Consider the following 22,244-nt stretch of genomic DNA (forward strand, 5'->3'; position numbering starts at 1 on the left):
TCGATAGTTCATACTTCTAGTTGCACTTTAGCGAAATGAAATTCAGAGTGAGGCACTGAAAAATTGGTCTCTTGCCGAAAGCAAATTTCTTGTGACATACTTTGAAAAAAGAAAAAACTCGGTAGGATGAGATTTTCTCTTGAGTACCATTGCTGAATTTGTGAACGGAAGGTGTAAATTAAATAACCAATACGGTCTGCAACTGATTTCCTCGTGCAGCGGTCGACAGCCACAAAAGAAAGAAGCCACGGTCCTGTTGAAGCTGCTCTCTTACAAAAGCTCTTTCTTTGGCGCATCTTCAATACTGTTCGTTACCAACGGTTCGTCTAAACTGATCGTACTTGTGACGCCGATGTATCTCACAAACCGTTAAAAAATCTGTAAACAAGTAGGGCTGATTGAAGTCAACACACAATGAAGTGACAAAAGTGATGGGATACCGCCTAACATCGTGTCGGATCTCCTTTTGCCCGATGTTGTGCAGCAAGTCGGCTCGGCGTGGGCTCAACAAGTCACTGGAAGTCCGCTGCAGAAATACTCAGTCATGCTGCCTGGATGGGCGTCCATAATTGCGGAAGTATTGCCGGTGCAGGATTTTGTGCACGCACCGATTTCTCGATTATTGTTCGATGGGATTCGTGAGGGGTAATCTGGGCGGCCAAACCACTCTCTCCAATTGTCCACAATATTTTTGAGACCAACAATTGTGGCCAGTGACCTTGCACACTTCCATGAAGTCCATGAGTGGCTATAAGTGGTCGCCAAGTAGCCAGACATACCCATTTCCAGGCAATGAACAGGTTCAGTTGGACGGGTGGACACAGTTCATTCCATGTAAACACATACCACACCATTATGGAGCCACCACCAGCTTGCTCGTGCCTCACTGACAAATTGGGTCCATGGCTTCGTGCTGTCCGCGCCACACTCGAAACCTACCGTCAGCTGTTGCAAACTGAAATCGGGACTCATAAGACCAGACAGCAACATGATCTCCTTTGTGTCTTCGTTCGTTACGAATTGGACAACAATACATCTTTTTTTAATAGTAACCCATATTTTTTATTTGGCAGCACACTTCCTCTACTTGCGACCTGTTTAAAAATGTTACAGAGTACCATTCATGTAAACAGAATGTTCTTAATAAACGAAACACAAAGTTGACGGTAACTTCTATTCTAGCAAGCAGAGCAAGTACTTTCGGTAAAATAATTCGCCTATTTGATGGATATGAAAAGAAACATTTGGAAACAAGGAAAATAGTCATAGTCAACCATTTTTTTTTTTTTTTGTTGCAAAAGCGAACGTGTGCATTAATGTCCCTGTCTGTACTTGACAGTTAAATAATGGAGCTTCATTGATAGATCTTGTTATGGGTTCATTTCCTTGCGTGGAACACAAATCTTCTCGAGATAGATTTAAAGATCTCTCAATGTTTTCTTTCCATTGTTCAAATTCTTCGCCTAGTTGTTCTCTTCAGCATTTTCTCCTCGGTATTGCTTTTACAATTACAGTCGAAACTGGATGTTCAGATGTAGCCGTCATCTCCTGTTACACCATCAAAAAATGACCTTAATGAAAACTGGGAGGACATGAAGTCACTTTCCCAAAACTCGCAGTGTAGGTAGCAGTTTTCTGAGGACTAAATTGCCTAAGTTCTGTACTCCAAATCCTGTGTCTAAATTCAAAGAAATAAATTTACTTATTTATAATATATGGCGAGTTATCCTGTAATAGACTACACTTACAAATCCCGCCACTCCGTAACAGCCACATGTAGATCGGTACTCCTCAGGGCCCTGTGCTGTCCCCTCCTCTGTTTAATGTATATATCAATGAGATGCCCGTCGTCCGTCACTGCCATTTGGCGCAATATACCGATGACGCGGCGCTTTATACGACAGGCTGCAATCCTGGTCAGGTTCGAACAGCAACGTCTGGTCCACCATGTGGAGAAGATGGCAATAAGCATCCAAGCGTGTTCGCCCAGCTAACCTGCGAGATCGACTGACGTCTCCCGACTTCTCTGAAATAACTAATACTGCAGCTGGGCAACAAGTCTGTAATTTCAGTTTGTAAATTTTAGACACAAGTACCATAATGCGACATGTTATCCTTCGTCTGTAATGTCTAGTGGCAGTCGGAAACCTTTTAGCAAACGGACCTAACACAATCGTATATTGAATGGCTCTGCTTGTATAAATCGTGAAAACGCCATCCGAGACAAAGCACTTAACTTCAGTCTGAGAATATGTTTGGTACGGCACAAGAAAAACAGAAGTCATTGATATCAACATCAACCCATCACGTACAGTGACGCGCTACGCTTCCGAAAAACGTATTCTCTGTAAACTGTTTATACCAACGTTTAACACACCACCTATCAGGAGGTTTAACACCATACTTCGTTCGAAATGCACGCTGAACAACTGTCGTCGATTCACTTCTGCCGTACTCAATAACACAAAAAGCTTTCTGTTGAGCGGTCGCCATCTTAGCATCAACTGACGCTGACGCCTAGTCAACAGCGCCTCAAGCGAACAAATGTACAACTAAATGAAACTTTATAGCTCCCTTAATTCGCCGACAGATAGTGCTTAGCTCTGCCTTTTGTCGTTGCAGAGTTTTAAATTTCTAAAGTTGTGGTATTCTTTTGGTCAGCTGTCGCAAACTGAAATCGGGACTCATAAGACAAGACAACTGTTTCCCTGTCCTCTAGTGTCCAACCAGCATGGCCACGAGCCCAGGAGGGGCGTGTCGTGATGTTGGCAAAGGCACTCGCGTTTGCTACCCTACTCCATTAACCCCTAATTTCGCCGCACTGTACGTTTGCCGTACATTCCACACACATTTGTGACGTTATTTCACGCAGAGACGGCTGTCGTTTCGCACGGGGTACTTTACGCAGAATGCCCTGGTCTCGGTCGTTATGTAAGGGCCGTCGGCCACAAAGTGTGTTAACTCCCATCGTACAGCCATAATGACATTGGAGCATTCTCACATGAATCACCTGAGTACGAATAAAAAATCCGCCAATGCACTGCCGTTTTATGCCGTGTGTACGCGACGTTTCCCCTGTGTCTACATGTTGTAGTGTAATAAATACGTAATGTACTGAATCGACTGTGAGAAAGCTAAGTGGCAAAGACGTTACCTAAGAGACTCTATGATAATTATACGTTTGACTCGGAATATTACTGTCTCTGTGGTTTACTCGTAACTAAGGGTAACTAGAGTTTTCCGTTCGCTTCTTTTGATGTTATGTGGAGAATTGTACAAGAGACACAATAAACCGTTATTATTTCATGAGAACAAAGATGAGCGTCACGACCGTTCTTAGTATTTTTGGAAGTATTGAAATAGCAGAATTGTTTCAGATTGAATGTGACGTGTACGGGAAGAGACGTGGACAACAGCACTCGAACCTGCAATCTCATGTATGAATAGTTGCTAAAAATATCCAGCCGTCTCTCCCAAGACTCTTCATACGCGCAACAAACAGTAGTTCTTTTAACAGCACTATCAGAGACAATTTTATCACGTTGTTACGACCTTTCACTGCGAGCATAATACACCGACAACAGACAAACAAAAATAAGACAAACACACAAAAGAATCTACCGCAATGTGCATATCGCTATCTCATTATGTCTGTCACCTCAGTGTGGAAGACACAAAATCAACCGACTGGGCTCACACGCGTTCCTTAACTCGCTCTACAATACAAATATGTGGCCCTGCCACACGCAAGTCGCCGAGGGATAACACGCGAGGTACGTGACGACAAGCATGGGCTACAGTGTGTTTAGGAAGCCAACCGAGTGACGAAGAACTGAGCGCCCTGACAAACGGCAAACTCATTAAGAGATCGTGCTCTTACGTTTGCAAAACGCGCAGTGGTGGTGGTGGTCTGAGAACCGAGCTACCCCAGAAACAATATACAGGTAGGATGACGGGGAAATGGCCTGATTACCATCCGTGAAACCCAAGCTACGGAGGCTATTTTCTTTCATTCCCGCTGCTGCGTAACTGTCGAGTAGTGAGACCACAACTAAGATAGGCCCACTGCTTTGGCATTCAGACTTAGAAAATTTCGTGACTTTGAAAGGATCCTGTAGCCACCTTTCATTAGTCCGGTAGCCCACTTTCACTGTCATCTCTCTCTCGTTCCCGTTCCGAAACCTGGAAAGGACAAACATCTCCCCTCTAGCTATCGCCCCATTTCTCTCACGAGTAGTGTCTGTAAGGTTTTGGAACGTATGGTGAATTACCGTTTAGCTTGGTGGCTGGAATCCCGCAGTCTTTTAACACCAGCCCAATGCGGATTCCGAAAGCATCGTTCTGCCGTTGACCATCTTGTTGCTCTCTCCACTTATATCATGAACAATTTTCTCCGGAAACGCCAAACGGTAGCAATATTTTTTTATCTGGAGAGAGCATACGATACCTGTTGGAGGACAGGCATCCTCCGCACACTGTTCTCTTGGGGCTTTCGAGGCCGGCTGCCCCTTTTTCTTCGCGAATTTATGGCAGAGCGCACATTTAGGGTGCGGGTGAACACTACTCTCTCCCGTACTTTCTCCCAAGAAAACGGGGTACCCCAGGGCTCCGTGCTGAGTGTTGTACTGTTTGCCATCGCCATTAATCCAATTATGGATTGTCTCCTTCCTGATGTCTCGGGCTCCCTCTTTGTGGACGATTTTGCGATCTACTACAGCTCTCAACGGACCAGCCTTCTTGAAAGACGTCTTCAAGGATGTCTCGATCGCCTCCACTCGTGGAGCATCGAAACCGGCTTCCGTTTCTCACCCAGTAAGACCGTTTGTGTTAATTTTTGGCGACGTAAGGAGTTTCTTCCGCCCTCCTTACATCTGGGTCCTGTCAACCTTCCGTTTTCCGACGTCGCTAAATTCTTGGGTCTTATGTTTGACAGAAAACTGAGCTGGTCCTCCCACGTTTCCTATCTTTCGGCTCGCTGTCTGCGTTCCCTTAACACCCTCCGTGTCCTGAATGGTACCTCCTGGGGAGCGGACCGAGTGGTCCTTCTCCGCCTCTATCGCGCCTTAGTGCGCTCGAAATTGGATTATGGAAGCATAGTCTACTCCTCTGCTCGGCCGTCTATTCTTCGGCGTCTCGACTCTATCCACCACCGTGGATTACGTTTAGTGTCTGGAGCTTTTTACACCAGCCCTGTGGAAAGCCTTTATGCTGAGACTGCTGAACCTCCGCTGTCCAATCGGCGGGCAGTCCTTCTGAGTCGTTATGCTAGCCATCTGTCTTCCATGCCTGCCAATCCAGCCCATGACCTTTTTTTCGACGCCTCCTTTGATGTCGGGTATGCAGGCCGCTCCTCCTCCCTCCTACCCCCGGGAGTCCGCTTCCGTCAACTGCTCCATTCTCTTTCCTTCCGCTTTCCTGAAACCTTCTTGACAACTTGGGGTACAGCACCGCCTTGGCTTCGTCCCCGGATCGACTTGCTCAGAGACATATGTCAATTTCCCAAGAATGGTACCCCTACACTTGCCTACCGTCGGGCATTTGCTGCTCTATGTGCACAAATGACGGAAGCCACATTTATTTACACCGACGGCTCGAAAACATCGTTAGGTGTAGGGAGTGCCTATATTGTTGGCGACACCCCAAATCACTTTCGGCTTCCCGACCAGTGTTCGGTTTATACTGCGGAGCTTTACGCTGTTCTCCAGGCTGTCCACTACATCCGCCGCCATCAGCGGATACAGTACGTAATCTGCTCAGATTCTCTCAGCTCTCTCCTAAGTCTCCAAGCTCTTTACCCTGTGCACCCTCTGGTGCACCGGATTCAGGACTGTCTGCGCTTGCTCCACCTGGGGGGCGTCTCAGTGGCGTTCCTCTGGCTCCCGGGACACTCTGGTATCAGTGGGAATGAGGCGGCCGATATAGCGGCCAAGGCTGCAGTCTCTCTTCCTCGGCCAGCTATTCAGTCTCTTCCGTTTACCGATCTTCGGAGCGGGTTATGTCGCCAAGTTGCTCATTTATGGCATGCGCATTGGTCAACACTTCCCCATAATAAATTGCGGGAAGTGAAAGCCCTTCCTTGCGCTTGGACCTCTTCCTCCCGAACGCGTCGTCGGGAGGAGGTAATTTTAGCTAGACTCCGGATAGGACACTGTCTTTTTAGCCATCGACATCTTTTAAGCGGTGATACTCCCCCACTCTGTCCCCACTGCTCTCAGCTGTGGACGGTCAGACACCTTTTAATTGAATGCCCCTATTTTAATCCGTTACGCTCCCGTCTACAGCTATCGCCTGATCTATCGTCGATTTTAGCAGATGACACGCGCTCAGCTGACCGCGTTCTACAGTTTATTAGTGACAGTGAAATGACGTCAGTCATTTGAAGCTTTTTTTGGGGACAACCAACCCCTTTTTATAGTGGATTTTTAAGCATTCCTTCTGCCTTTAGTTTCTCAAATTTTATGACTTTGTTCCCATTGCTGCTGATTTTAAATTTCGTTTTTTTCCTGTTTCCTACGTCACGGGCTGGGCGCTAATGACCATAGAAGTTTTGCGCCCTAAAACCACAAAAAAAAATTCACTGTCATTTCTCTTTCTTTTCCTTGCTTCTCTTTTTCGATAATTCTCACAGTGGTGTGATTGAATGGTTGTGGTTGTGTGGCGTTGCTAGACGGTGACGTAGTCTGCTGCAGGAAATCTGCGATAGTCATACCGATTCAGCAGCAGTTGTACAGAATAGCCAACTCTCGTAGTGGTCATGTAGGCAAAGAGGTTTGCGGTACTTGTGAGAAATCTACCTGCGTCAGGTTGGTGGCAGAAATGGCATCTTTCGGTTTTCCGGGCCACGCGGAGCGTGGAAGAGGCTGGAGAAGAAAAAGGGAGGCAGTCTGCCGCCGGTACGGGAAGCGTCCACAGCAGTGCTCCAGTCGAGTCGAAGAAGGCCGAGTTAGGCTGACCGCGTGGCGCGTTGTTACTTGGCGAGGGAAGAGCTGTTAGCTTTTGGCCTCGCTTTTCAACACTGAAAAATTGCTTTGTCTTGTCGCAGCAAGGAATGCAAAACTTTGGCAGATTTTTCTTTTAGTAAATTTCTATAGCAGACTTGGATCCGCCGGAAGAGCGCCAAACAAAGGTGTCGATAATAAGTGAGCACTCGCTTCTGTATGAATGTCTGTTTGCCATCAACTGTGCCTGTATAAGCTTTCATTTTTCTAAATATTAATAGCTTTGCCTTCTCAAAAATTTTCCTTATTTTATGTATCTTTTGTCCGTGGAGAGCCAACCACGTGGTTGAACATCAGAATTTGTTGGGCTACCGTCATCACTGACTGTCCGATCTCATGTTTGTTTTTAAAGAATGTTAGCTGTTCGTGATTGCGTGATGTGATATTGTTGCAACTTGGCCGCGATACCTAGAAATTGCGTCTCCACAAACCACGTAGGCACGCGGGTGTACTGCGAAACGTGTACCGTTTCACGAGTTATTGCGATCAGTTATCAGGCAACATCAGTTGTATGAATGATTCACACCAGTGCTTTCACGTGTAGATTATAACGGTGAATGTATCGATGCTTTTATTTAATGTTTTAGGTATTAATGTTATCAGGAATTGTGTACATATCTTAGGAATAAATGATTTTATCCACAATTTTCTCTTGCACTCAGAGGTTACGTTTTTGCACCTAAGCCACTCACCTCGTAGCTTTCCCGTTAGCACATCCAAGGCGTTTCCTTACACACAGGTCCAGTGATTAGTTTCCCCTTCTATTTTAGAACAAATGCTTTAGATTAAGTCTTATTTTCAGGTGTGTTGCTGGGAGCTGATCTAATGCACACTCTCATGCATTTCCTGTTTTATTTTAAATGTTTGTTTCTCGTGAACAGTGCACGGACAATACTATTAATTACATCGCACCCCTATGAGCGATATCATGACGTATGCATTTTTATGAGTGTTTGGTCTGTGATCAAATTAATTTATTTTCCGTCTCGGCCAAACCTTTGATTAGTTGTATGGTTAGAGTCCACAATATCTGATGTCACACGTCGTCGGCCCTGTCCTCGATACAGTTTCCGTCTCTATAAACCATCGCCTCATCCCACAGAACGGCTCACATGAAGCCGTAGGACCACATCAGTTGTCTGCTCTCCTGCGTCCATTCTTCCTATGGCTCTCCACAACAGGGTCTGCAGGCATCTTTTCTGTGCTATAATGCACCGTCCGTGAGTGTGTACACAGCGATTTTGGATGTGCAATTACCCTGCAAACAATACCCCACTTAATACGTGCCCTGACGTCATTGTGACGTGGTTGTTCGTTGATGGGAATGCCATATTCCCAGCAGAGCACGATCGTAAAGACATCCATTGACAGTTTGTATGATTATACAGTGAGTTAGACACAGGACGGGGAAATAGCAATTTGTTGCTTTAATTTTGGACACCAGTTTAGTTCGATGTGACAACACGGAGAGGAGGGTTAAGAAAGAAATGTGAGGACAGTACAACCTACAGGTGCAGTCAGTAATTACGTGAATTCTGTTAACCATTAGAAGGCTTCCCTTTACCAGTGGGACACTGATACATAGCGGTAACCTGCAACAAATTCTGAGTTTACTCCTAACCTATCGTGGGACAGATGCGTGGCGATGGTAGTGAGGGGCTTAGGCAACGTCAGGGGAGCCCACGTTACGCAACAACACGCACTCCACGTGTGGTCCCGCGATTCACTGTGCTACGATCGTGTAATGACGGCCCTGGCGCTGCCTGCAGCTCCAAAGAAACAGGACGAGCGCGTGGCGGGTGGGGGCTTTGTTTGTTTGGTGCATGCAGGCTGCGTATGTTCACGTGCAGTAAAACCATGCCCGGACCACACACACAGGCAGCCGTGCTGCGCGTTTACGATCGGCCCGGCCCGCTGATTACGATAATAATCGACCAGCGGCGGTCGACTGAGAGACACAATCGACTGCAGGCACTGTGCGCATTGCTGCTACACGTTATAAATTTCGCATCCCTGCCGCCGCTACACTGCTGAGGCTTATGTGTCACATTTTTAAAGTCATATGTTGTATCTTAGCTGCGAAAGACTTTTCAAGAGTTCGGCAACATCCAGACGGGGGTGTGTGGCATCCATTGGGCCACTCGCAGAAACCCAACCACGTCACTACAGAAGCACTCGGTAATTTCAATACACCATGACTGTTATTTGATTTTTCAAATATGAACGCAAAGAAAACCTCATTTCTCCAATAATATAATTATACATTGTCAACATTAATAAAACCACAAACCTGCAGGGACAGATTCTTGATTGGAAATGGAGAGAAAAATGTCTTACGAACGTGTGTCCGAAAATGAACGGCGTGCGTGCAACAACAACAAATCGTCCCAGAGCATCGCGTCCACGTCATTGCAGATGTTCAGAGAGGACTCCATGGGGTTACAGATGATAGGGTTGTCATAGTACATTGGCTCACACCGAGTTGGTGGGTCACTGGCCTACAGCTTGTACCAGCATTTGTCTCAATGTCCTGTAGTACCCTGTCTCCCAAATCTGGTGTACGCACAGTACGCTGGCTCCCTGTGTGTTTGACTGTCTGAAGGGACCCACGATCACACAAACGCCCAAAAAGGGCTTGAAATGTTGTGTGATGTGGATGGTGTCTATGAAGGTACTTGTTTTGGTATAACTCTGGGACCCTTAGACCGCTTCCATCTTCTTGGTCGTATATGAATACCAGATCATTCTGCTGATTAAAGTACTTTGCGTCAGTCACACAGCCTGCAATACACAAGAAACACGCGACACGTGGTCAGAGGAACTGTCATTCGTCAGCTCTATCTACCGTAGCAACGGTGGTTTCGCGGACACTTATTCTTTTCCTCCATGGCCAATCAGGAATCTGTCCCTGCATTGTGTCGGTTTTATTCATGTTCACCCTGTACACGCTTGAGTATATGTAATGCAAACACAAAAATTATGTTTCATTTTAGTAAAAGTACCTTCACTAGGATTTAATGACTGCCTCACAAACTGCAGGCATGCGGTTAGTAACGTTTTGCAGCTATTGCGAGTTTGTATGATTTTACACATCATTAGCGACATTCTAGAGATGTTTCTTTCTTGTTATGTGAGCTTTCCGGGTACTTCTGCCCACTTCGTCCTATACCATTTCAATTCGATAAAAATCAGTGCTTTCGGACGGCCATACCTTATCTTACCAACCTTTTGCTTTTCCTTTTCCTTTGATGTTGTTGTTGTTGTTGTTGTTGTCTTCAATCCTCAGACTGGTTTGATGCAGCTCTCCGTGCCACTTTATCCTGTGCAAGCTTCTTCATCTCCCAGTACCTACTTCAACCTATATCCTTCTGAATCTGCTTGGTGTATTCATCTCTTGGTCTCCCTCTACGATTTTTACCCTCCACGCTGCCCTCGAATACTAAATTGGTGATCCCTTGATGCCTCACAACATGTCCTACCAACCGATCCCTTCTTCTAGTCAAGTTGTGCCACAAACTTCTCTTCTCCCCAATCCTATTCAACACCTCCTCATTAGTTACGTGATCTACCCATCTAATCTTCAGCATTCTTCTGTAGCACCACATTTCGAAAGTTTCATTTCTCTTCTTGTCCAAACTGGTTATCGTCCATGTTTCACTTCCATACACGGCTACACTCCATACAAATACTTTCAGAAACGACTTCCTAACACTTAAATCAATACTCGATGTTAACAAATTTCTCTTCTTCAGAAACGCTTTCCTTGCCATTGCCAGTCTACATTTTATATCCTCTCTACTTCGACCGTCATCAGTTATTTTGCTCCCCAAATAGCGAAATTCCTTTACTACTTTAAGTGTCTCATTTCCTAATCTAATACCCTCAAAATCACCCGACTTAATTCCACTACATTCCATGATCCTCGTTTTGCTTTTGTTGATGTTCATGTTATATCCTCCCTTCAAGACACCATCCATTCCGTTCAACTGCTCTTCCAAGTCCTTTGTTCTCTCTGACAGAATTACAATGTCATCGGCGAATCTCAAAGTTTTTATTTCTTCTCCATCGGTTTTAATACCTACACCGAATTTTTCTTTTGTTTCCTTCACTGCTTGCTCAATGTACAGATTGAACAACATCGGGGAGAGGCTACAAACCTGTCTCAGTCCCATCACAACCACTATTTCCCTTTCATGCCCCTCGACTCTTACAACGACCATCTGGTTTCTGTACAAATTGTAAATAGCCTTTCGCTCCCTGTATTTTAGCCCTGCCACCTTCAGAATTTGAAAGAGAGTATTCCAGTCAAAGTTGTCAAAAGCTTTCTCTAAGTCTAAAAATGCTAGAAACGTAGATTTGCCTTTTCTTAATCTACCTTCTAAAATAAGTCGTAGGGTCAGTATTGGCTCACGTGTTGCAATATTTCTACGGAATCCAAACTGATCTTCCCCGAGGTCGGCTTCTACCAGTTTTTCCATTCGTCTGTACAGAATTCGCGTTAGTATTTTGCAGCCGTGACTTATTAAACTGATAGTTCGGTAATTTTCGCATCTCTCAACGTCTGCTTTCTTTGGGATTGGAATTATTATATTCTTCATGAAGTCTGAGGGTATTTCGCCTGTCTCATACATCTTGCTCATCAGATGGTAGAGTTTTGTCAGGACAGGCTCTCCCATGGCTGTCAGTAGTTCTAATGGAATGTTGTCTATTTCCGTGGCCTTGTTTCGACTCAGGTCTTCAGTGCTCTGTCAAACTCTTCACGCAGTATCATATCTCCCATTTCATCTTCATCTACATCCTCTTCCACTTCAATAATATTGTCCTCAAGTACATCGCCCTTGTATAGACGCTCTATATGCTCCTTCCACCGTTCTGCTTTCCCTTCTTTGCTTAGAACTGGGTTTCCATCTGAGCTCTTGACATTCATACAAGTGGCTCTCTTTTCTCCAAAGGTCTGTTTAATTTTGACGGCCGGGGTGCCTGAGTGGTTGTAGGCGCTACAGTCTGGAACCGCGCGACCGCTACGGTCGCAGGTTCGAATCCTACCTCGGGCATGGATGTGTGTGATGTCCTTAGGTTAGTTAGGTTTAATTAGTTCTGAGTTCTAGGGGACTGATGACCTCAGATGTTAAGTCCCATAGTGCTCAGATTCATTTGAACCATGAATAACATTAGTTAAATTCCTCCGCCCACACACACACACACACACACACACACACACACACACACACACAAAGTTTCAAGCAAATTATTAAGTTAAAAATGTTCTCGTGACATTTCATTGAAAATATACATCATGAATCCGGACTCCACTGACACAGTTTTAGGGTAGTTCAGATACTTATTTTCTGTTCTGTAGCACAGGTGACCTGCGCCTCTGATTAATTGTTACGGAATGTTTATATTTTGTTTGACTTGTTGCCCGCATTCATCACTGTATTCGCACTGCACTGAAAGTGCATTGTCGGCCAACCAAATGAAGCACTCAGAGCACATGGTCTGACGAAGTCTAACTCCGCACACGTACAACACTCGGCAGCTACATAAATGATTAGCGTTCCCTCTCACCCGTATAACGGCCACCAGTGTACATTAGTATTCTTGCCGTTTATTGTTTTTACTATGTCTGGGGCGTGAACAGTGTCAGATGTTGAGTTATCCCTGTGAAGGACACGGATATGCCGAGTATTCGTGTGAGACAATGTTTTGAGCACGTGGCTGACTTTTAAGGCGGGTTCGTCGTAGGTCTCCATTCCATTCGGTCAGTAACTTGAATCGTGCAACATCCCAATTAATGGGTCATTTGGTTTTGGCAGTGATTCTGTGCTTTAGCCATGAATGCCGTCACATCTTGTTCAGCGACGAGTCTCCGTCCTGCGTTACCCAGAATGTTTAACGTTCTCAAGAGGCGGAAGAGTACTACTACCGGGATGGCGGTATCAGGTATGACTTCAGGTCACGGGTGTTAGTGATAGAGAGAAATCCTGACTGCACAACGGAACATGAGTCCTCATCCGTTTCCTCTTACGTGAGGGCATCGTGGTGACATTTTTCAACAGGACAATGCTCGTCCACATATGGCACGTGTGTGTATGTCGACGTACTCCCGTGGTTAACTACATTGCGAGATATGTGGGCGATAGAATATGTATGTGACCAGCTGTGATGTCAACTCCGCCCCAGTGTCAGTCTACGCTCTACGGGATACGAAGCACCAGTTACGAGAGTAGTCGGGCAGCTTGTCTGAGGAGACAGTACGAAGCGTTCCCCAGTGAATCATTGTATTTCTCCAGACCAGAGGAGATGCAACGTCGTGCCGCTAAGTAGGCCCATACTGCAAGCTTCTTTATAAATTTGATTTCATTGTGTAGTAACTGAAATAACATCGCATATCTTCTCAACCAGAGAAGTCTCATTTCTTTTCGTGCTCCATTTATGTGCTTCACTGTGCTTCGGCAACAGAGCAAATGTCGACTATATTCATCGAACTACAAACGTTGACTCACTGTAATTGCTGACGTTGACAGTCGTACTTTGCCCTTAGTACTGCTACCAGTGTTACGCTGGCGGTGTTAACTGTGCGTAACCAGTGATACGCGGTGATAAGTGTACGTTTATTGATCAAGAATTTCTCGGTATGCACCTCGTGTATGCATTCACTGAATAATGCAGTGGGAGATTGACACAACCACGCTATGGAGAGCTGTTGGAGGAGGGATGTCAGCCGCACAACAGTGGGTTCTCGTCGGCACATACGTGAGGCCGGATGCTTCCGTATTAAGTGATTTTTTTTTGCAGGCTTTTTCAGTTGTGAAGGTATTTTGACAGAAGAAGCAAACAAATTGTAATGATTCTATTAATCTGTAACGAATCACTCAGGATTACGGCTGCGGTTTACTAAATAACTCAGAAAATATACACGAACAACTTTTGAAAGTTTTGTTGGGGGTGTTCGACTTTACCCTTCATTCTGGCAGTTTTCGTTGAGGTCATCAGTCTTCTGACTGGTTTGATGCGGCCCGCAACGAATTCCTCTCCTGTGCCAACCTTTTCATCTCAGAGAACCACTTGCAATCTATGTCCTCAATTATTTGTCGGATTTATTCCAATCTCTGCCTGTCTCTACAATTTTTTCCCTCTACAGCTCCCTCTAGTACCATGGAAGTCATTCCCTCGTGCCTTAACAGATGTCCTATCGTTCTGTCCCTTCTCCTTATCACTGTTTTTCACCTATTCGTTTCCTCTCCTACCATATCAGTCCACCTAATTCTAAACAGTCATCTGTAGCACCACATCTGAAATGGTTCGATTCTCTTCTGTTCTGGTTTTCCCACAGTCCATGTTTCATTACCATACAGTGCTGTACTACAGACGTACATTCTCGGGAAAAAAGGAATTATTAGCCCACATGTAACAGGGATTTTGTCGTTAGGTCACCGGAAAATTGGCAGCTGTTGAAGGTAAGAATGAGGTTCAAGGAAGACACGGGAACAATCCAGAGTGGCTAAACGTGTTCGTAGAGCAAAGTTCTGTCGAACGTTCGAAAGTAATTGGTAGCAGGAATTTGCGTTAAGGGGGGTAGGACGTCAAACGGGCCGACTGGGAGCAGCAGAGGCACCACAGGACGTTTTAATTTCCACTGTCTACGCTTTTACAAATAAATTCATAAAACTATGCCACCATGACCAGTAAGGATTGAGGACTCACACTCATCGCAGTGGAAGTTCAAAAACTTAGCAAAATACCTTTTTTTACATGTGAAATTTCATCATTTTTTCACGTATTACTGGCTGCATTTGTTTCTGTAGGTACACTTTTCCTCCTAAGTAAGAGAGATTCTTCGATGAATTTTGCACAGCATACAAGCAGTAGTTACAGGTGTATGAAACTCTAGAATTTTCCAAATCTATTAAAAGCTGTGGTAAAAATTGAGATAATTAACTATAAAATTTGAGTTTTTTCTAAACACGAAGTTCAAAATGTAACACTTCATTCATTTTTTATGAATTAAAAAACTCTAGGGTTTCATTCACATGTAACTACAGTTTGTGTGCTGTGCAAAATTCATTGAAGAATCTCTCTTAGTTAGGAAGAAAAGTATACCTATAGCAACAAATGCAGCCAGTAGTAAGTGAAAAAATGATGAAATTTCACATGTGAAAAAATGTATTTTGTTACGTTTTTGAGCTTCCACTGTTATGAGTATGAATCCTGAATCTTTCCTGATGATGCTTTCAAAGTTTTATGAATTTATTTGTAAAAGTTTAGACAGTGGAAAAAATGTCCTGTGGTGCCTCTCCTGCTCCAAGTCGGCCCGTTTGACGTCCTACCCCTCTTAACACTTGCATTTTGGAGGGAGATGTGGAAGAAAATGAACAGATAAAGGCGGAGAAAGCGGAAGTGTGGTGAATCGTCCCGATTACGCAGCCCGCAGTGTGTAAACATTGCCTGTGTGGAAGCAGGTCCCGGCCGCAGCAAAAAATGTAATAGGACGCAGGGGCCCGAAGCGAGGCGGCAGCGTTATTTGCCGCGGCAGTGACTACCGGGCCGCAGGCACGTGTGATTAGTGGTTGGCTGTAAGCAGCAGCCGGTGGACGTGGCCGGTGGGACCACGCCTCCTGCCACTTAGCGGTCGCGGGGTAACGAGGCGCTGCCCAGCAGTCTGGGCCGCGAGGTAAGAGCAGGCAGCAACGTCACCGCGGGTAATTATCGCCGCGTCGGCAGCAGCGGCCGCAGGTAGATTTATGAATGGACTGCGACCAGTTGAGCGCGTTGGGCCGCGAGGAGGACTGGGTGGGGAACAGATGGGCGGGGGGCCAGAGCCTCGCCTCAAGGTCGCGTCGCAGCGGGAGGCGGAGAGCTGTGCTGTGTGCTGCTACTTATACCGGGCACACGGGAGCGTCGTCCGCGATGCAGCGCGCAGAGTAGCGTGACGCGGACTGTTGCGAGCAAACCTCGTGTTAACGAAGGAAACCCCGCGTGTTTACAAATAAAGCAAAGCATTAAGTGTGCCGTGTCGGCAGCACGTCGCTTTGTAACGTCATCAGTCGTGCCCCGTACAAGCCTGGACGTCCACAGGGCCGTACATGTCCGACAAACACGTTGTTCTACGGACACTGGAATATACGGCAGGTATCTCGTGGTACATGCACAGAAGCAAGGGTCAGAGGGAATCTAGCCAGCGCTCTGTGGCCAGCAACTACCGTAACGTGTTGTTGTGTTGTAATTGCATTTCAGAGCGAAAACAAGGTTGTTTACGGCAGTGTGAATTTTTATTAGGTACTGACGACTCAATACAGAGTTACGGCGTACTTGTCACTGCATCGAGGGATTTTTTAGTGTAAGTTTTAAGTGAAAAATAATGATTTGCTTCGAAATGCAAGCTGATGCCTAATGCTGTTCTAAATTTAAATGCCAGCATCCGGTGCTCATTCAGGGTGTAGTAATGTGCCTAAGAATGCGACAAACATCCCGGTACAGAAACTAAGCTACTTTAAAAAGCATATTTTACGGGTAAATATATTACCAACTACTGAAGAAACTATTGCTAGGCGAAATGTTAGTCGTGAAAGCAGAGACGGCATCAATGTAGCAAAGCACGCTCACACCAGCGATTAAAAATTATGAAAATAGAAATAAATGATTGTTAAGGGTTGCCTGTTGGCTTATGCCTCGGATTCTTCAGCCGACGTTTGTTTGATGATTTTTGTGACGTTTTGCCAGCACGAGTGGCTACCATAGTCAAAGCTTCATCCTACATTGCTGTTGTTGGACTGGAGTCGAGCTCGTGACCGCAGAATATATGTACCTGGAGCGCCAACGTCCAAGGGCTTTTCCGTGGTCATTTCCAGTGCGGTTTTCCTTTTGCTACCTGCAATGGTCGTTTGCTGCAACACGGGAATCCAGGATCCATTTACACTGAGGTTTTCTTCTTTATTGTGGAAGCTATTCTCATGGTCGTGTATCTCTGTAGCTTCTGTGCACAAGTGGGTGTGACAGTTCTTCTGTACAGCTCGGTGAATTTCGCTACCTGGTCGGTCTCTCACAGTTCGTGCTCAGCCACGGCTGATTACTCCACCTGCCCCAACCTGCAGTGCCGCTTATGTTCTGTGATCCTGGTGTTGATTGATCTTCCAGTCATGCCAACATAAACTTTCCCACATTGCATGGTATGCAGTATATTCTCGACATTGCAAGTGGGTCTCTTTTTTCCTTTACCGATTTGAGACACTCTTCGATATTCTTTGAGGGTTTGTAAATAGTCTTTACGCCGTGTTTGCGCAATATACGGCTGGTTCTGTCCGTCACTCTGGGAATGTATGGCGGAGAGGATGTACCCGACATTTCTCTATCTGATGTGTCACTTCATCGAGTGACCGATTCTTTTACGCTTCATGTGTATCTTGTGGAGGACCCATTGCTCCTCAGAACGCTTTCCAGGTACTGTATCTCGCGTTTGAGATTCTGTGGCTTACATATTCTCCTCGCTCGCGTTACTAGCGTATTAACCATGTGAAAGGGTCTACAGGTTGCATGCAGCCATACGGTACGTAACATGCGCTCGCCAGCCGACCTATCTGGAATACTGACAATTTGCTTGGTCAGTACACGTGTTTCTGGCCGCAGTGCCACGCACTAGTAAGCCACTGACAGCCGTAGCCGTCCGCAGTGCGCCGTATTAACTAGCGCGGCCTCGGGCGCGAATATGTCTCTTTTTCTTGGCTCACCATGGAACCTTTCGGTACGACCGTAATCAGGATGTCAGACACAGTGATGATGGGTGCACGTGGAGTGCGTGTTTTATAATCAGCCTTTGCTAATAAAACTCTTCCAACTTACTTCTCGTGTTCGCGTATATCCGTACCTCAAGGACCCACCACTTACAAATCCGGGGCAACATCACAAACAACCGCCTTTTACATGACCTTTTCCTGGCTTGGATGTTGAATTGACAGTTTGTGCAGGTATTGGTCCCTGTGTGTGTGTTGATACGCGATGTGTCCCTAGTCTCCACCATCCCTTGTGACCAGCACATCTAGAAAGGGTAGCTGTTCGTCCTTTTCATCTTCCATGGTAAATTTTATCTTAGCATGGAAGCAGTTCTAGTTTCTTAGGAAATTACTGGGCTGTTCCTCACCATGGCTCCACGCAACCAAAGTATCATCGACGTATCTGTACCACACCTTAGGTTTACAAGGTGCCAAACCCAATGCCAGCGCTTCGAATGTTCCAAGAAGAAGTTGGCCACCTATGGAACAAGAGGAGTTACCCATGGAGACGCCTTCCATCTGATTGTAAAAGTTGCCATTACATGTGAATAGCAAGCGGTGAGATGTGTGTGAAAGAGCTTGGTGATGGCGTGTGTGAAATGAAACAGATGTGATCCGTAGAGTCAGTCAGTGGCCCTTTGGCAAACAAAGAAAGAACATCGAAACTGACCAGGTCCGCAGCTCGTGGTCTAGTGTATAGCGTTGATGCCTCTCAATCACGGGGTCCCAGGTTCGATTCCCGGGCGGGTTAGGATTTTCTCCACCCGGGAACTGGGTGTTTGTGATGTCCTCATCATTTCATCGTTATTCATGAAAGTGGCGAGAATTGACTGGGTAAAGATTGGGAACTTGCACAAGCACTGGTAACTACGCAGTTGACCGCCCCATAAACCAAATATTATCATCAAAACTGGCCAGGATGTCGTTTGGTCCAAGTTTTAGTTTCTTTAGTTGGTCTCAATGGAACATTATTCATACAGTGGAGGTGTCAGGACTTCTATGTTGCGCAGATTCCTCTGTTTGTCCGCCAAGAGAGAAAACGATGCCTTGATTCTACATCTAGATCCACATTTGTACTCTGCAAGCCACACAACGGTGTGTGGCGGAGGGCACTTTACGTGCCACTGTCATTACCTCCCTTTCCTGTTCCAGTCGTGTATGGTTCGCGGGAAGAACGACTGCCGAAAACCCAAAGTGCGCGCTCAAATCTCTCTAATTTTACATTCGTGACCTCCTCGGGAGGTATAAGTAGGGGGAAGCAATATATTCGATACCTCATCCAGAAACGCACCCTCTCGAAACCTGGCGAGCAAGCTACACCGCGATGCAGAGCGCCTCTCTTGCAGAGTCTGCCACTTGAGTTTGTTAAACATCTCCGTAACGCTATCACGCTTAACAAATAACCCTGTGACGAAACGCGCCGCTCCTCTTTGGATCTTCTCTATCTCCTCCGTCAATCCGACCTGCTATGCATCCCACACTGATGAGCAATACTCAAGTATAGGTCGAACGAGTGTTTTGTAAGCCACCTCCTTTGTTGATGGACTACATTTTCTAAGGACTCTCCCAATGAATCTCAACCTGGCATCCGCCTTACCAACAACTAATTTTGTATGATCATTCCACTTCAAATCGTTCCGTACGCATACTCCCAGATGTTTTACAGAAGTAACTGCTACCAGTGTTTGTTCCGCTAGCATATTATCATACAATAAAGGATCCTTCTTTCTATGTATTCGCAATACATTACATTTGTCTATGTTAAGGGTCAGTTGCCACTCCCTGCACCAAGTGCCTATCCGCTGCAGATCTTCCTGCATTTCGCTGCAATTTTCTAATGCTGCAACGTCTCTGTATACTACAGCATCATCCGCGAAAAGCGGCATGGAACTTCCGACACTATCTACTAGGTCATTTATATATATTGTGAAAAGCAATGGTCCCATAACACTCTCCTGTGGCACGCCAGAGGTTACCTTAACGTCTGTAGACGTCTCTCCATTGATAACAACATGCTGTGTTCTGTTTGCTAAAAACTTTTCAATCCAGCCACACAGCTGATCTGATATTCCGTAGGCTCTTACTTTGTTTATCAGGAGACAGTGCGGAACTGTATCGAACGCCTTCCGGAAGTCAAAGAAGATGGCAACTACCTTGGTGTCATGAACAAATAAAGGTAGTTGTCTCACACGATCGATGTTTCCGGAATCCATGTTCATTCCTACAGAGTAGATTCTGAGTTTCTACAAATGACATGATAGGCGAACATGTTCTAAAATTCTACAACAGATCGATGTCAGAGATGTAGGCCTGTAGTTTCGCGGATCTGCTCGACGACCCTTCTTGAAAACTGGAACTACCTGTGCTCTTTTACACTCATTTGGAACCTTCCGTTCCTCTAGAGACTTGCGGTACACGGCTGTTAGAAAGGGGGCAAGTTCTTTCGCGTACTCTGTGTAGAATCGAATTGGTATCCCGTTAGGTCCAGTGGACTTTCGAGTGATTTCAGTTGCTTTTCTATTCCTTGGACACTTATTTCGATGTCAGCTATTTTTTTCGTTCGTGCGGGGATTTACAGAAGGAACTGCAGGGCGGTCTTCCTCTGTGAAACAGCTTTGGCAAAGGGTGTTTAGTATTTCAGCTTTACGCGTGTCATCCTCTGTTTCAATGCCGTCATCATCCCAGAGTGTCTGTATATGCTGTTTCGATCCACTTACTGATTTAACGTAAGACCAGAACTATTTAGGATTTTCTGTCAAGTCGGTACATTGAATTTTACTTTCGAATTCACTGCACGCGTCGCGCATATCCCTCCTTACGCTACCTTTGACACCGTTTAGCTTCTGTTTGCCTGCCGGCCGTGGTGGCCGTGCGGTTCTAGGCGCTCACTTCGGAACCGCGGGACTGCTTCGGTCGCAAGTTCGAATCCCGCCTCGGGCATGGATGTGTGTGATGTCCTTAGGTTAGTTAGGTTTAAGTAGTTTTAAGTTCTAGGGGACTGATGACATCAGATGTTAAGTCCCGTAGTGCTCAGAGCCATTTTTTTTCCTGTTTGAGAGGTTTTGGCTGAGTTTAAACTTACAGTGAAGCTCTCTTTGCTTTCGCAGTAGTTTCCTAACTTTGTTGTTGTACCACGGTGGGTTTTTCCCTTCCCTCACAGTTTTACTTGGCACGTACCTGTCTAAAACGCATTTTACGACTGCCTTGAATTTTTTACATAAACACTCAACATTGTCAGTGTCGGAACAGAAATTTTCGTTTTGATCTGTTAGGTAGTCTGAAATCAGCCTCCTATTACTCCTGCTAAACAAATAAACCTTCCTCCCTTTTTTTATACTCCTATTTACTACCATATTCAGGGATGCTGCAACGGCCTTATGATCACTGATTTCTTGTTCTGCGCTTACAGAGTCGAGAAGTTCGGGTCTGTTTGTTATCAGTAGGTCCAAGATGTTATCTCCACTAGTCGGTTCTCTGTTTAATTGCTCGAGGTAATTTTCGGGTAGTGCACTCAGTATAATGTCACTCGATGCTCTGTCCCTACCACCCATCCTAAACATCTGAGTGTCCGTGTATATCTGTTAAATTGAAATCTCCACCTAAGACTATAACATGCTGAGGAAATTTATGTGAAATGTATTCCAGATTTTCACTCAGTTGTTCTGCCACTAATGCTGCTTAGTCGGAAGGTCGGTAAAAGGAGCCAATTATTAACCTAGTTCGTTCCACCCATAATAAATCACAGGAACTATCCACTTCTATTTCACTACAGGATAAACTACTACTAACAGCAACAAACACGCCACCACCGATTGCATGCAATCTATACTTTCTAAACACCGTCTGTGCCTTTGTAAAAATTTCGGCAGAATTTACCTCTGGTTTCGGTTGGTACTTTACCGACGCAGCTTCGACAGTTTACAATTACAATACCGATTGCTGCTTGGTTCCCGAATTCCTGACTTCGCCCCGCACCCTTTGAGGCTGTTGCCCTTTCTGTACTTGCCCGAGGCAATCTAACCTAAAAAAAAGCGCCCAGCCCACGCTACACAACCCCTGCTACCCGTGTAGCCACCTGCTACGACATTTTTATAAACCGATTCGTATTTCATGTGATCAGCAGCTTCGGACCTGCGCTTAGTTTTCGGTACGCTGTCGGGTCTAATGGGTTCCGGATTTTCTGCTCATAATCTTCGGTCTTCAATTTACCATGGAATGCATGTACGTAGAAAAGGACAAACAGCTACTCATTCTAGACGTGCTGGTCACAAGGGATGGTGGAAACCTGGGACACAGCGTATATCGAAAACCGACACTCGTGGACCGATACTTGCTCGAGCTGTCAAATCGCAACCCGATCCAGAACAGAGGCATGATTAACACGTTGGTAACGCGACCAACACGAATACGTGAGCCGCAGCACCTCAGATGCGAGATACAACACCTGGAGAGCGTTCTGAGGAGCAGTGGATACTCC

Source organism: Schistocerca piceifrons, chromosome 3 (genome assembly GCF_021461385.2).
Source record: "Schistocerca piceifrons isolate TAMUIC-IGC-003096 chromosome 3, iqSchPice1.1, whole genome shotgun sequence".
NCBI lineage: Eukaryota > Metazoa > Arthropoda > Insecta > Orthoptera > Acrididae > Schistocerca > Schistocerca piceifrons.